At 36.1% G+C, this 13,864-nt stretch overlaps 1 long non-coding RNA gene across 7 annotated transcripts; it reads left to right on the forward strand.

The window, feature by feature from the left end:
* The first annotated feature begins 1,489 nt into the window (after window positions 1-1,489).
* On the forward strand, window positions 1,490-10,187 carry LOC106074585 (uncharacterized). Of its 7 annotated transcripts, none has more exons than XR_008777444.1 (6): window positions 1,494-1,508; window positions 1,887-1,989; window positions 2,869-3,017; window positions 3,710-3,794; window positions 7,987-8,131; window positions 9,820-10,187. It is a non-coding gene; the product is annotated as an uncharacterized LOC106074585 (long non-coding RNA). The 7 variants fall into 7 exon arrangements; XR_008777445.1 differs by having other exon boundaries at window positions 1,887-1,985; XR_008777446.1 differs by having other exon boundaries at window positions 1,887-1,985; window positions 2,872-3,017.
* The last annotated feature ends 3,677 nt before the right edge of the window (window positions 10,188-13,864 follow it).

Raw genomic sequence — 13,864 nt, forward strand, 5'->3', positions numbered from 1 at the left:
TCGGTTGACCGTCGTAACTCGTCACGGTTGACCGCTCGTCTAGCGCTGGCCTGGGGCGATTTGCGTCGGCTGACTACACACACACCACTACCCCCATTTGTGCCACCAACAGGTTTATAACAATACTAACAACTAAAGGTGTTTCAAATTAACAAACAAATGTGTATTTGTTCTTTTCCCCATTATACACATTTACATTAGGAAAACACTTCTATGTGCAAAGCTTTTAAACATTGATTTAAAAAAAAAACCTCTTTCTATGTCTATTTGTTAACAGCAAATAGATGTAGCATTTATTAATTTGTTTTCCCGGCCTTCTGATTATCAAAGTCTGAAATCAATGAATCTATATCTAAACGTGTGGCTGTTTCTCGTTCGCTCAATGAAAAGAACAGCAAGTGAAGTCAACCTGCTTTGTGTCTTAAAACTTCTGAAATAATTTAGTCTCAATTGCCACTTCGAGAATGACCGTGTTTTCAATACAATGTAATTTATTGCCTAACACAGTTCCAAGGTGCTTAAAGCTTTGAACTATTTGTATGCTCTCTCCAGCTACTGAAACAATATCAAATTGTCTTTTAACTTTTGGCAATCGCTCGAAGCGAAAAACTGGACCAACACCCTAAGATCGAGCTTCTTCGGAAGCCTCTTTTTTTTTTTTTTTACACTCCAAGTTATTTCTCTAATGACATTCTTCATTAGAGATATTCTCCAGTTGACTCATAGCTTGATGTAGATCTCGCTGCTCCTTTTCCTACAATTTTGAAACAATGTAGATTGCGCTTACAATTTTGTACTAGACAATGAACAGAACAATAGTATAGAACGTTTCTAGTTTCCCCTGCAGCTTCCATGCATTTTTTTCCTTTGGGAAACACAAAGTAATTTGTAATCTTATACCATCCATCCATCCCAGTGGCGCTACAGCCCAACAAAATATCTTAATCTCATTGCAATTGGAGCATCATTCCTTGATGACTACCTTGTAGGACGCCTTTGTGACCTACAAGGAGATTATATAAATGTTTGTTTTGTAGATTTCCCTATCCCTGAGTTCAAGACGTACTCCTCTTGATAGGCTGTTATCGTAAATACATAATAAGCGGGGTTTTTTTTTCACCAAAGACACTGAAATCTGCAATTTCTTAAACAAAACTTTTAAGACCAAGTTTATATTGTGGTTAGCACAGAGAACATAATGTTGAAGCAATGCCTAATGGTCATGGCGCTGTCCACTGGAAGCACTAGTCTTGGCCTTGCATTTTACAGATAATAAGATAGGCTAATAATCTCCGATCACTAAACAATATCGAACAGTAATTCTTATTTGATAAACTTTTGGTATGTTTTGGCTACTGTCGACAATGATAAAATTTAAATGTGCGGATTGAATATTCTTTAGTATTTTTCTATAAAAAGGCAGAAAATCAAAGAAAACAGATTGAGCTTTGAGAACGCTGAGTAGCCTAATTAACCAGCTATGTCGAATATTGACTTCGTACTATCAGGTATGTTCATATATAGATCTAATTGTCACCTCCTCCTTTTTTTTGTGCTAAACATTATTATTTTCTCAACCAAACTCTTTCCCTCCCACCCCATATAACGTCCAGGACTCTGAAGCCTGTAACAGTGAGACTGTGACGTTTTGTAAATATCTTTTTTATATTCTTTAGAAAAGATGAAAGATAACTTTATTCTTCCAAACAAATGGAAATTCAGTTTGACTACAATTATCCACCTCGGCATAACTCAAACAACAATGTAGACCCCAACATCTTGCTTGCTTGAATTCATCCAGTCCATTACGTACACTAGTGATGGCGAATGGTTAATTCAACGGTAGTAATAAGTACCTGACGTTTTTTTTTTTGTTTCGCCGTTAGCTAGGCCCGCCACTGTTTCTTGAGCGGATAGGAGCCTTTTAGCCTACTTGATACAGAAAGACGGAAGTTGAAGGTGTTGATGGACATTTCTGAATTGATGTGCGTAAGTGTTTATTCCTTGGCCAATGCGACTATACACCTATCCAGTATCTTTTTTATACGTATCATCATGAGGTTTAACAGTTGTTTTTTTTTTAAATCTTTTACGACAAACTGGTGAGAAACAGCAATAATTTAACTACATTTTTTGTTTGAGAATTCAAGCAATTTTAGCTTTTTTATCTCTCAATATTTTTCTGCTCCTACTTAGTTCTTTTTTTTTAATCCTTGCTTATAGATTCACTAGAGTAGAATGACACTAATGCCAACTCTACAAAACAATAAGAAATAAAGGCTTAATAATTGTTTGTTAATTGCTTAGTGTATGTTAGAGCTTCAAGCTGACTAGAAGCGAGGTCTACGGGTGTTAGGTATGAAATAATGTTTGCCAAAGTGGTATGCTAGGTTTACACCGTAAATTCTGTAATAGAACTTTTATAATAAATAGCATGGCCTGGGCCTGGGCCCTTTAAATAAAAGAATCTAAAATCTTTTATAGGCATTAGGCCTACTGCCATTGAAAGCGACCCACAACGGCGGCACCACCAATAATTAGGGTGCGGCACACAGAATGTCCATGTGGCCAGTCCTTCTCTTCCTACCCCCCCCCCCCCCGCGATGATAAACAATTATTAGGCCCAGTTCACACTGAACCGTATTGTCCAGTATCTAGATATGAATGTCTCCTGACCTTGCTGTGTTATGCCGTCAGACACGTTGGTAACATTTGCGTCCCGCATACGTTTGTTTAGTATGTAGAGAGTTAGGATTGGAGTTGTTGACCGTTTGTAATTCATGGTTCATAGTTTCTGATATTCGTGCGACAATTATTAAAACATGCCTTTTTCTGTTTACAAAGATTATATCAACTCACTCTGTCTAGTAGGTAAAAAAATGTGTGGGCCCTACTGTGCCTACACGTGATGTCTCCTACACCCAATCTTGGATCAAGCTGAAATTTCGCACAATTATTTCTTTTACCTGACAACACAAGAAGAAAAAAAAAGTAACCAATCAGTCAATTAATTACTGGTAATTAATTATTTTGTTTAATATCAACAAGGGAAGCTAATTCTTCAGTATTCACAGATATGGCTGAATTTGTTGTGTTTAATCCCCTTAAATAATTGTTAACGCTATTTCCCCCTCACGCATTCTCCCAACAAGTTAATATTCTAAACAATTATTTATTGTAGCTAACAAAACATGAATCAATTTAAAAAAATAGTCAATTAAATATTGGTATCAGAAACTAATTATTTTGTTTTATATCAAATAAGAGAAATAACTTGTACATTATTGATAGAAATAGTTTTAAGGGCGGATTTCTTCCCCTTTAGGTAGGCTTTTTTTTTTTTTAAAGTATTTTTATATCTTGCTTGTACTGATATAATATCAGTTGTCTTTTTATAATGATGTAAACTCATTTGTCTGTTTATATAGAATATTGTCGCAGTGGTGTAGTTATAGGGATATAGTCACAGCGGTGTGGTCATAGGAATATAGTCACATTGGTGTGGTTATACCGTCATACTGATATAGAGTCAGTTGTGTGGTCACACTTCTAAAGATGGTCACAAACATTTAGGGATCTGTTTACCACAATGTTGTATCTTACAACTGATCTCCCTGTAAATGGTTTGACTGTGGACTAAGCGATTATAATTAGTTAACAACATGTACATGCATGTGATAATTACTGATAATTACATTTTTGCATTAAGGGGAAAGGAGAGAGAGATGAATGCTCCATTAGCAGCAAACATTTCATAGTCACTCCGAGCTTCGAGGGACAACTACATTGAAGAGGTATGTTTAGAACAGTGTTTCATAATCCTATTAAATAACATGGTGGCATACGGGATAGATCATATAAGCTTTGAGTTTCAATTCTCTTTTAAAATATAGTAACGCATAAAAATTGAACTTACGTTTAAAAGCAGAACTCTCCACACTCGATGTGGGCTTATAGTTTAAAAAAAAAAAAGGTTTTATAGACCATTCGATAATGTAGCATGTTTCTATCCGTACAGAGAATACAGAGTAATTTTAAATTAATTCATTATAAACGACATTATTTCGCATCTTTCAAAAATTAGATCATTTCAGTAGACATTTCAATACGTCTTCTCCATAGCAACGAATACCATGATGTAGCGTGCCGAATAGAAAAGTAGGGGCCGTTTTCCAAAGGCTGCGGCCTATTTGGACAAGCCAAGCTATTGGACTTAAGACAAAAATTCACCTACTTAAAACAATTGTCTTCCTAACATCGATGTATGCATGCAAGACATGGAAGTCATCTGCCAAAATCGATAAAGACTAAATATGGTTCAGCAAAATTAAGTTAGAAGAATTTTAGCAGTCAATTACAGAGATTTACAGTTGCCCAACTAATCCACATGACTCACACATGGCCAATTAAACCATGGGACTCACAGATGTCCTGTTGAGCTCCTTGGCTAACATATGTCCAGTTAATCTCTATGTCTCACATAGGATCAGTATAACCCTATGGCTGACAAAGGGTCAGTCAAACCCCATGGCTCAGCACACTTGGTTCACTGGTGGCCACTCTGTTCACTTGGTTCACTGGTGGACATTTAATTCACATGGCTCACTGGTTGTCATTCAATTTACTTGGTTCACTTGTGGCCATTCAACTCCCATGGCTCACTGGTGGTAGGCTATTTAAAGAAGATTAAAATCATCTGCTGCGCTTAGGGTTACCAGACGTTAGGCCATATTCTCCTTTTTGGGGCCGTGTCCTTCGTTCGGCCGGCACTAGTCTAAAGTGTTAAGATGTCTGACTTTTTCAGTGTTGTTTACTTATTAAATACTTCTATTATTTTGGTTTAAATACAAACAATTCCTTCACATAAAAAGTATCCAAAGATTTCATGCTTTCCTGTAGAGTATGTTGAATTGTATAATGAGTGACATGATAAATTCAGATGATAGTCAGATATGTTTAGAATTTGTATTCAATAGTGTCGGCTAACGTTAGTTCTAGATGCTAGTGGTCAAATAAAGAGAAGGTGTAGATTGTCAGGTCAAATGAAGACTAAGTATCAATGGTTTGGTGATGTGCCACACACCGTTATTGAAACCAAAAGTCTTGTTTGTGATTCACGCGAGTCGGTTGCAAACAAGGACAACATTGATTTAGAGCGCCATGTTGAAAATGAAAAAAAAAAAACACATCTAAACATGATAAGAACATGTGGCCAAAATTGAGAGAGTGTTTTCGCTGATAATTGCACACTGGACAAATGAGGGGAATAAACTATGCCTCCAACTCAATGAGAGGTATTCTTCTCACAAAGTACAATTTGAAGAAAAATGTCCTGCACTGGTAGGTGCTGTTTTGGCGCGTGAAGTTAACGTCTGCTCCAAATCTACTTGTTTCGGTCCTGTCCTGGAGCTCCAAACGCGGCACTAATGATAAACTACCTGCGAAAAGTCGTTTCTTCTGGGAAATTTGCTTTGAACTAAAGTTACATTACAGCGTATGATTGGCTTCTTCTCTTTCAGTTACTACTAGCACTAACGTGAGCCGACATCTTGAATCAAGATTCTTAGTACTATAAATGCAAGTACAGTTTTTAAATACATTTAGGTACAGTTGTTGTCTTTCTTTGCAAGACTTTTGGTGCGTAGGTGTCTGGAACGGGTGACCGGTCACTTCATCCCCGGTCATTTCATCCCCTGGTCATTTCATCCACTGGTCACTTCATCCCCCGGTCACTTCATCCCCCGGTCATTTCATCCCCTGGTCACTTCATCCCCCGGTCACTTCATCCCCTGATATTTTCATCATGTGATAATTTTATCTAACAAATTGTAATTTTAAAAAGCATTAAATGAGCAATATTTAATGTATTTTTATTTAAATGACAGAGAGAGAGAGAAAGAGATATATAGAGAGAGAATCACACCCTAAATATACATGCAAGATTATTTCCAATAAGCACTCAATTAATTTTAAGAATTAATTTTAAGGCTATAGGAACCTCATCATGACGGGTATGTTCACATAACTAGAGGCCCCCCACCAGTTTCGATATCTAAAGTGAATATCAATAAACAAAATACATACTTAAATATACATGCAGAAATGAAATATCGATAGAAATAAAGTCCTATAACACAATTTGTAACTTTAATGTTTATAACGAAATCCGCCTTTATTAGAAAAAAATAAAACCTTATTACAAGGCTAAAAATGACTCGCCCATTTTCAAGAAAGAGCGATTGAAAAATTAAATAAAGTGAAACATAGTCGTACTTTCACCACAGCTTGGCCTTTGATGATAAATTATCAGCGGCACGGTCATAATTATTGTAATCGCACTTCTATCTCTCAAAAGATTCCCACTACTTGCACTACACTTTGGCCTTTAATCATTACGCTATAGATAAGTACACATCCAGATTTACCATATAATATTAGATTTCTCATTAAGAATACAAAGTGGAAGAGGAAACACTATAAACGCATTAGTAATCTATATTATAAAGTAGAATGTGAGGTGTATGTATGTATGTTACTTAAAGACATCAAAACCGCTTGACCAATCTTGATAAAACTTGGCAGGAATGTTTCTTGGGTACCAACTTAGACCTTAGTGTATGTATTGTAGCCCTAAAACAAACGTAAGACCCTAAAAAAAATAATGTTGTCCGACTCTATTACAGCTATAGTATTTTATGGATCTAGGCCATGTCTACAGTGTTGACGTGAGAAAAGATCGAAAGGATTTAGACCTAGATCTAATTTTAAGAAATACGCTTTGCTCAGATAGTTTTTTACTTTGACACATGAAAATACAAAAGAAGATCCATTGATTTCATTATATAATAAAATTAACCTTCAATTTTGTGTTTCAAAAGCATTTTTTAAATAAATTAGTTCCTGATATCTGTGACTACAGATTTCCTGGCGAACATTTTTTCATTAGACAATACCGTAATGAATCGCGAACTAAAAATTAATTCGTTTAATTGTTTACTTTATAATCCCATCCCTAGATCTAAAACTCTAATTCAACTCTAAGATGATAAAAAATTCTCTTTGCACAGATAGTTTTATACTTTAAATCATAAACATACTAATTATAGTTCATTCATTTCATATTTTGATGAAATAAACATTCAAATTTGGTTTTCTAAAGATACATTCGTTTACGAAAGCTGCGAAGCCGAGTTGAGATAGGCCTAGATCTATATTCATTCATGAATCGCGTACTGAAAATTTTTTCGTTTAATTGTTCACTTTATAATCCCATTCATTTAAAAAAGCTATCGCTTTTTTCGTTTTAATCAAATATATGTAGACCTACAAGCATATGTTTTAATTTGAAAAAATGGATTTAAGCCTATTAGCTATTTTGATTTGATAGCTTCATTCACACTATTTTTACATTGACACATTCGCTTTACTTATTACTTTATTATTTCGTTTAATTGATTACAAAACACTCTTAGTGACTATATCGAAAGTAATGCGCAAATAAAGACCCGCGGGTCGCGGGTAACATATGTCTAGTATGTCATAAAATGTAAAAAAGAAAGCATTCTACATAATCATATTTATATATAAAATATTTAATTGGGGATGAAATGACCGGGGGATGAAGTGACCAGGGGATGAAATGACCAAGGGATGAAATGACCGAGGATGAAGTGACCGGGGATGAAGTGACCGGGGATGAAATGACCGGGGATGAAGTGACCGGGAACCCTGGAACGCTAGCTCGCGCTAAGCATCATTTATGTCGGTAAAAAAAAAACAATTGCTATGATGTCTCACATTTGGGATGTTTCTAGTACGTCTGAGTTTTTACACAAGTATCTAATCTGACGAACATTACAGTTATTCCTAGCACGAAAAGAAATTGGATTAATTTACCATACAAAAAAAAAATACAGAACTTTTGTAGGTCGTTAAATTGCTTAACTTACATATTTAATTTTAAAAATCTGTTTCTAAATCTTATAGGAAGAATAAGTATCACAACGCATGATTTGCTTAGGATTTCAGGACTGAAGATTTGAGAGAAGACTAAGACCCAAGACAATGTCGACCATTTTCTTCACATTACTTCTGTTCGGCTTAGGTGTCAGTCAAATGTATAATCGCAAACGTAAGTACAAGAAGTAAACGTACTTGTGTTTTTAGGAAACGTCTGAAAATTATGAGCTAATAATAATGGTTAGTCGCCTATGTCTATTTAGATCTATTTTGTCCTACTCTATAATTAAAGATAGTTTGTTATTGGTCATAACATTTAGCATTACTTAGACATTTGACAGCAGTGCGTTTTGTTTTTAGTAGAGATGCTAAGAAGATACGAAGTGTAAGATTATTTCCTGTTTCTAATGTGTTAGGTTGTCCCATTAGTTATCATCTTAACAATTAATTAAATAAACAGCTAGCTATTCTTTTTGACTAAATATTATTTCACGACAGTACTTAAATCATTGTGTTCGTGTGTCAAGGGTCTGTGGGCCACATTTGTCCTCAGGTCACATATGGCTGACATAGATGATCCTTTAGTTACCTCTGCTTTGTGGGGTGACAGGGGCTCGCGCGGTGGCTCGTGTTGAGGTAACGCCGGGAGCCAAGTTCCACGTGAAGTCCTTCGTATTTCCACAATGTATAGAGACTTGGCTGGTGGCTTGGCGGAAGGGAAAAGGTCTATCGAGACCTTCCTTCTTCTTGAAGCCAATTGGATGTTTGAGTTACCCGTTTGCCGAGATTTATTTCCTCTTATAAACGGTTTCACGAAGGCTCAAGGTCGGTAAAATACGTCACACACTGGGATGGTGGCTTTAATTTGAAACAAGATTTCATTTGCAGTGGTTTATTGTATTTAAGGGAAGTACACATTCGCCTCTTTGTCTACACATACAAAGCTGGCCGTCTTTAGAAAGGCGACAAGAAGGAACTTGTGCTCTGGGTTTGAGAGGGCTTCATGAACAGTTAATATTGAGGGAGGGAGGATTGGGCTTGTTGGGTAGCTTGTAGGTCACATGTATTTGTGTGAGGGAGGATTGGGCTTGTTGGGTAGCTTGTAGGTCACATGTATTTGTGTGAGGGAGGATTGGGCTTGTTGGTAGCTTGTAGGTCACATCTATTTGTGTGAGGGAGGGAGGGCTTGTTGGTAGCTTGTAGGTCACATCTATTTGTGTGAGGGAGGGAGGGCTTGTTGGTAGCTTGTAAGTCATGTATTTTGTAAGTCATGCATTTTGTAAGTCATGTATTGGTGCTGAAATAGCCGGAACCTGTCCACTTACCTGCCTCACATTTGGGGGGGGGGGGATACATTTTCTAAAACAGTGATGCCCAACCTTATTCATCCTGCGGGCCATTTATATTTATGACACTCGTGTCGCGGGCCACATGACCGATCAGGTACAAAAACGAAATGAAATTGACTTGAAACTATTTGATTAGAAACTTACATGATTAGACATTGGAAGTTTTTCTTTTTTTACGCGTCGGAAAGTGGCTTCATTTCTCTACTTCAAATGTAAGCAACATTGTAGATAGCATTTGTAAAAATACATTTTTCAACCTTTTTTATAAAGAGGGGATTGTCTACAATTTGTGCTGACGTCTCAGCGGGCCGGATAGAACCACGTCGCGGGCCGGATCTGGCCTCGGGACATACTTTGAGCACCACTGTTCTAAAACATAAATTGATGTAGTTACAACGATACTAGAAAGATATCAAAATACTCTACTTTAAAAAAAATCATGTCTATAAAACTTTGTTACATTGAGTGAAATGACTTGTCAACATTTTTGTTTCCCAATTGTTGTCTACAGCTTCACCGTGTAGGTTCGATTCCAGTGGTGAAGATTGTGCCGTAAAAACTGGCGGAAGTTACTTCTGGTTTAGCTATGCTCGTAAATGTGAATTCCTCAAACACTGCAACAAGAATAACAAGGACGTTTTCAAGACTGAACAACATTGCCGAACTACATGTCTCCACGAGGAAGAACAAGCTAAGAAAAGGGGCTAGGCCTACTAATAAGATGATTCTCAGCTATCTGAAGATACTCTGTGACTTAGTGTTAACAAATGTCTAGCTTTTGCTTTGCTTAGTAGTGTACTGTTTAATGTTTCATTTTGTACATTCTTTCGCTCTTTCTCTGTCTTTATCAAAATTATAATAAAAACTGCACTCAAGTTATTTTCCTTGTTCTGTTTCATTTTAAAAAGTCATCTAAAGGGGTGTTTGCGGGTGGCTAAGAACCAGGGCCGGTCTTAGGCCACTACAACCTTTGCGGCGCAGTGGGCCCAGCACGTCCATAGGCCCCGGGCGAATCCTAGGTGTAAATTATTAAATTAAACCATTTTTAGCGGCCCCCGAAAAGGGAAAAGACGCTATTAGTTTTGTTTGGTCTGTCTGTCCGTCCGTCCATCCCGTTCAGATCTCAGAAACTAGAAGAGAAAATGAAAATCGGACATCATGATATTTTAGATCATTCAAAGTTCTGATGCAACGGCTACTATTTTCTTTTCCAAAAGTGAGCTATCTAATTTTTTAAATATGTAAAATATATGCAAGCAGATTTTTCAAAAAAATTACACCAAATTTCAATGAAAAACTTCAGGGGAGGTAACTCTTTTTTAACTCTTCATTAATAACTTAAGCTTCATTCATAGATTCGCGCATTGTTACAAAAAGGTCTAAGGTCACATTGGTAAAAGTGTCAATGGTTCATTATAAAATATATTTTCCATTTATTAACTAACTCATTAAATAGAATACTGATTTAAATGTTGTTTCAAAAAAGAATTTTGATACAAACTTCGTTTTAGTTATAAGTTTCAAAAATAACTTACTACTTTTATAGCGCGCAATTTCGACATATTCCCGTTATAGGGGCCTACACTTGACAGCCTAAATTTGACTAAATAGAGCCCAGATCTAGATATATTTATAATAAATGTATTAATAATTTGAACAAAATGTTAATCCATTAAGAAAATAGTTTATCTTCTAACAGCTTAGGAGTGCAGATTTATTTATTATGTAAGGAGTAGTATCACTTTAAGAAATGAATCGAATACGAACAGCAGAGAACATCAGTAATATGGCATTACCTGGTAACAAAAGGCCTACTATTCATGATCATAGTATTGGAATAGGTCTAGTAATTTTAAGATTAAACGTGTAAATTCATACGAGTTCTAGTCTAGATAGGCCTATAGTAGATCAGTGGCATAGCATCCATGGCGCGAAGGGGTTCAATGAACCCGGGCCCACGACCATTAGGAGCCCACAGCTTGTGGCGTAGCAACAATGGCGCAACGGGGGTTCATTGCGCTTGGGCCCATTACTCATAACCAGTTGGGGCCCACGTGAGAACTTATTATTTTTTATCATAGGCAACTATATTTTTATCATCAAGTTTTCCATACATTATCACAGCATGCATGCGTCATATTTCTGGCTTTGTCTGTATCAGTTTGTTTAGCATAGCGGTCATTTTCGAAATTTCGATTGATCAAAAATTATTTACAAAAATTATTTAAGAATTTCTATGCCACAGATGAGGTTGGCTTCACTTGGTGTTCCTTTCATTGAGAAACAGATAAAAGCTTAGAAACAGATATAGCATACTGGTTACTGACTTTTCTCTTTAGAAGGCCAGAAAATTGTTAGTAAATAAATGTTAGATCTGTTTACTGTTAAATAATGGCCATAGAATCAGAGGTTAGTTTGTATCAATGTTTAATAGTTTTATACCTATAAGCGTTTTAGAAATGTAAATGTGTATAATCGGAAATAGAACTCATAAAACATTTCTTTATTCATTTGAAACACCTTTAAGTCGTTTAATTGTATAAGCATGACATTAAAGACACTTTACTTGTTGGAGTCCTAACTGAATCACACGTAATAACATAATTAGGCCTAGGGGAATGTCTGGTCTAAGTAGACCTACAAGTCTATCAAATCATTTCTAGCTAGCTCACTACATAACTAAAATAGGTCAAGGATTTTTTTTTCCTGTTGCCAATTTATTCAGTTTTGTAAGAAGCATAAATCTTTTTTTAGTTTCTCTTTATTACAATGTAACATGTTGTTAATTTTGAATGTATGAATAAGGTTAATAATTATTATTTTAAAAAATATAAGTTTACGCTAAATGAATATATGGAGATGCTGTGGCTGAGTAATAAAGCACTTGGAAACAGAAGTCCCGTGTTCGAATCCTGATGAAGACTCTAGGTAGACCACTTCGGGGGCCGATTTTCAGTTTGTGTTTCCAGACAAACTGTCTTTGTAGCTTTGCTACGAAATGTTGTTTTTTTCTTGAGGCTTTGAATAAGAGATTGACCTTTACAAAACAATTAGATCAATTAGATGCTCATTATAAGACATCAGTTAGGCCAGGCTCACATCTAGCTTCACATTCAGTTTCACCTATCCCTTGGTCTGTTGGACCTTTGGGGCACCACACAAGATCTGTCAACCTTCTTTCTTCATTCTTCTCTGTCTTTTGCTTTTGATATAATTTTATTATGATATTATTTCTGAAAATATTGAGACATGCCTTTTTACCTGCCTAGGTGGACCACTTCTGATAGAATTTAATTCTGATATTCTTCTGAAAATATTGAAACCTGCCTTTTTTTCCTTCCTGTGTGGACCACTTCGGGGGCCGATTTTGAGTTTGTGTTTCCACAGAAACTGTCTTTGTAACCTTGTATCTTATTATTAAAGGGTTCATGGAATTCTCCTAAAATTGCAAAATATACAAAAAAAAAAGTCATGAAAATCTCCTGAAATTATTACATTCTTCTGAAAACTCATGCGAATCCCCCTAAAAAAAAAGAGAAAATTGTCATTTCGGGGTGTCAATCAATATGGACAACGCCAATTCTACTCGCGATGAAAAAAAAACGACATTGCCTGCTTTCATTTAATAAAAATGTACCAATAAGTCGAATTTTAACCAAAACAAGAAGTTAAATCCTTAGTTTACTTTAATAGTCACTGGCATATACATATAGATCTAAATCTATCTCCATCTAAAAAAAAATAATCAAAAGCGATATTTTGGTTGTCGATCGTAAATCTAAAAGGAAGATCTCAATCTTTTCGTTGGAAAACTGCTATGTGATTACTATGTACTGTAGATGGCTCGTAAAGTTTATGTGACCGTGATTTTGTACTTATGAAAAAAAAATCAAAAACTAATTTATTTTCTAATACAAAATCTTAATTTTCACTTATTATCCTTATCGTTACCCAGACTGGGCCCCGCGCAATCCGTTTCGAATGGGGCACCGCAATCTGTAGGACCGGCCCTGCTAAGAGCCATACTTTCAAGTACGCACGGTGTGAGAGCCGGGACCGACAAGCCTCGTAAGTGCACCACATATACCACACTTCTCATGGCATTGGAAGCGGTGGCTGGGGGGTAAAGTGCTTGAGGGGTTTCGGGTGGAAATCTAGGTGACAAACATGGTCTTGAACTTCGGGATTTTCATGGCGCCGCTGAGTCCACCCAACTCTAATAGGTACCTGACATTAGTTGGGGAAAGTTGTGCTGGTAGTATAAACTGATTACCTTTACATCATCTTTGATTTACTTTTGTTCATAGATTGACCATGTAGACAATATAATTCCTATAAAAAGTAGGTTTACAAATATCTTATGCCGATACCGTGGGCTAAAGTTTGACTCGGACTTTAATGGCCATCAAACAACTCAGAAATATTTAACACTTTAAATCCACAAACTATATAATAACTTCTGATAAAACCGCTTGAGTTAGCACTTTTTTTTTCAACGATGCTATTGTGACGCTGGGTGTGATTGAGTTAAATTAATTTGATATTTAATTAATTAT

Source organism: Biomphalaria glabrata, chromosome 4, assembly GCF_947242115.1.
Source record: "Biomphalaria glabrata chromosome 4, xgBioGlab47.1, whole genome shotgun sequence".
In the NCBI taxonomy this organism is placed as follows: Eukaryota; Metazoa; Mollusca; class Gastropoda; family Planorbidae; genus Biomphalaria; species Biomphalaria glabrata.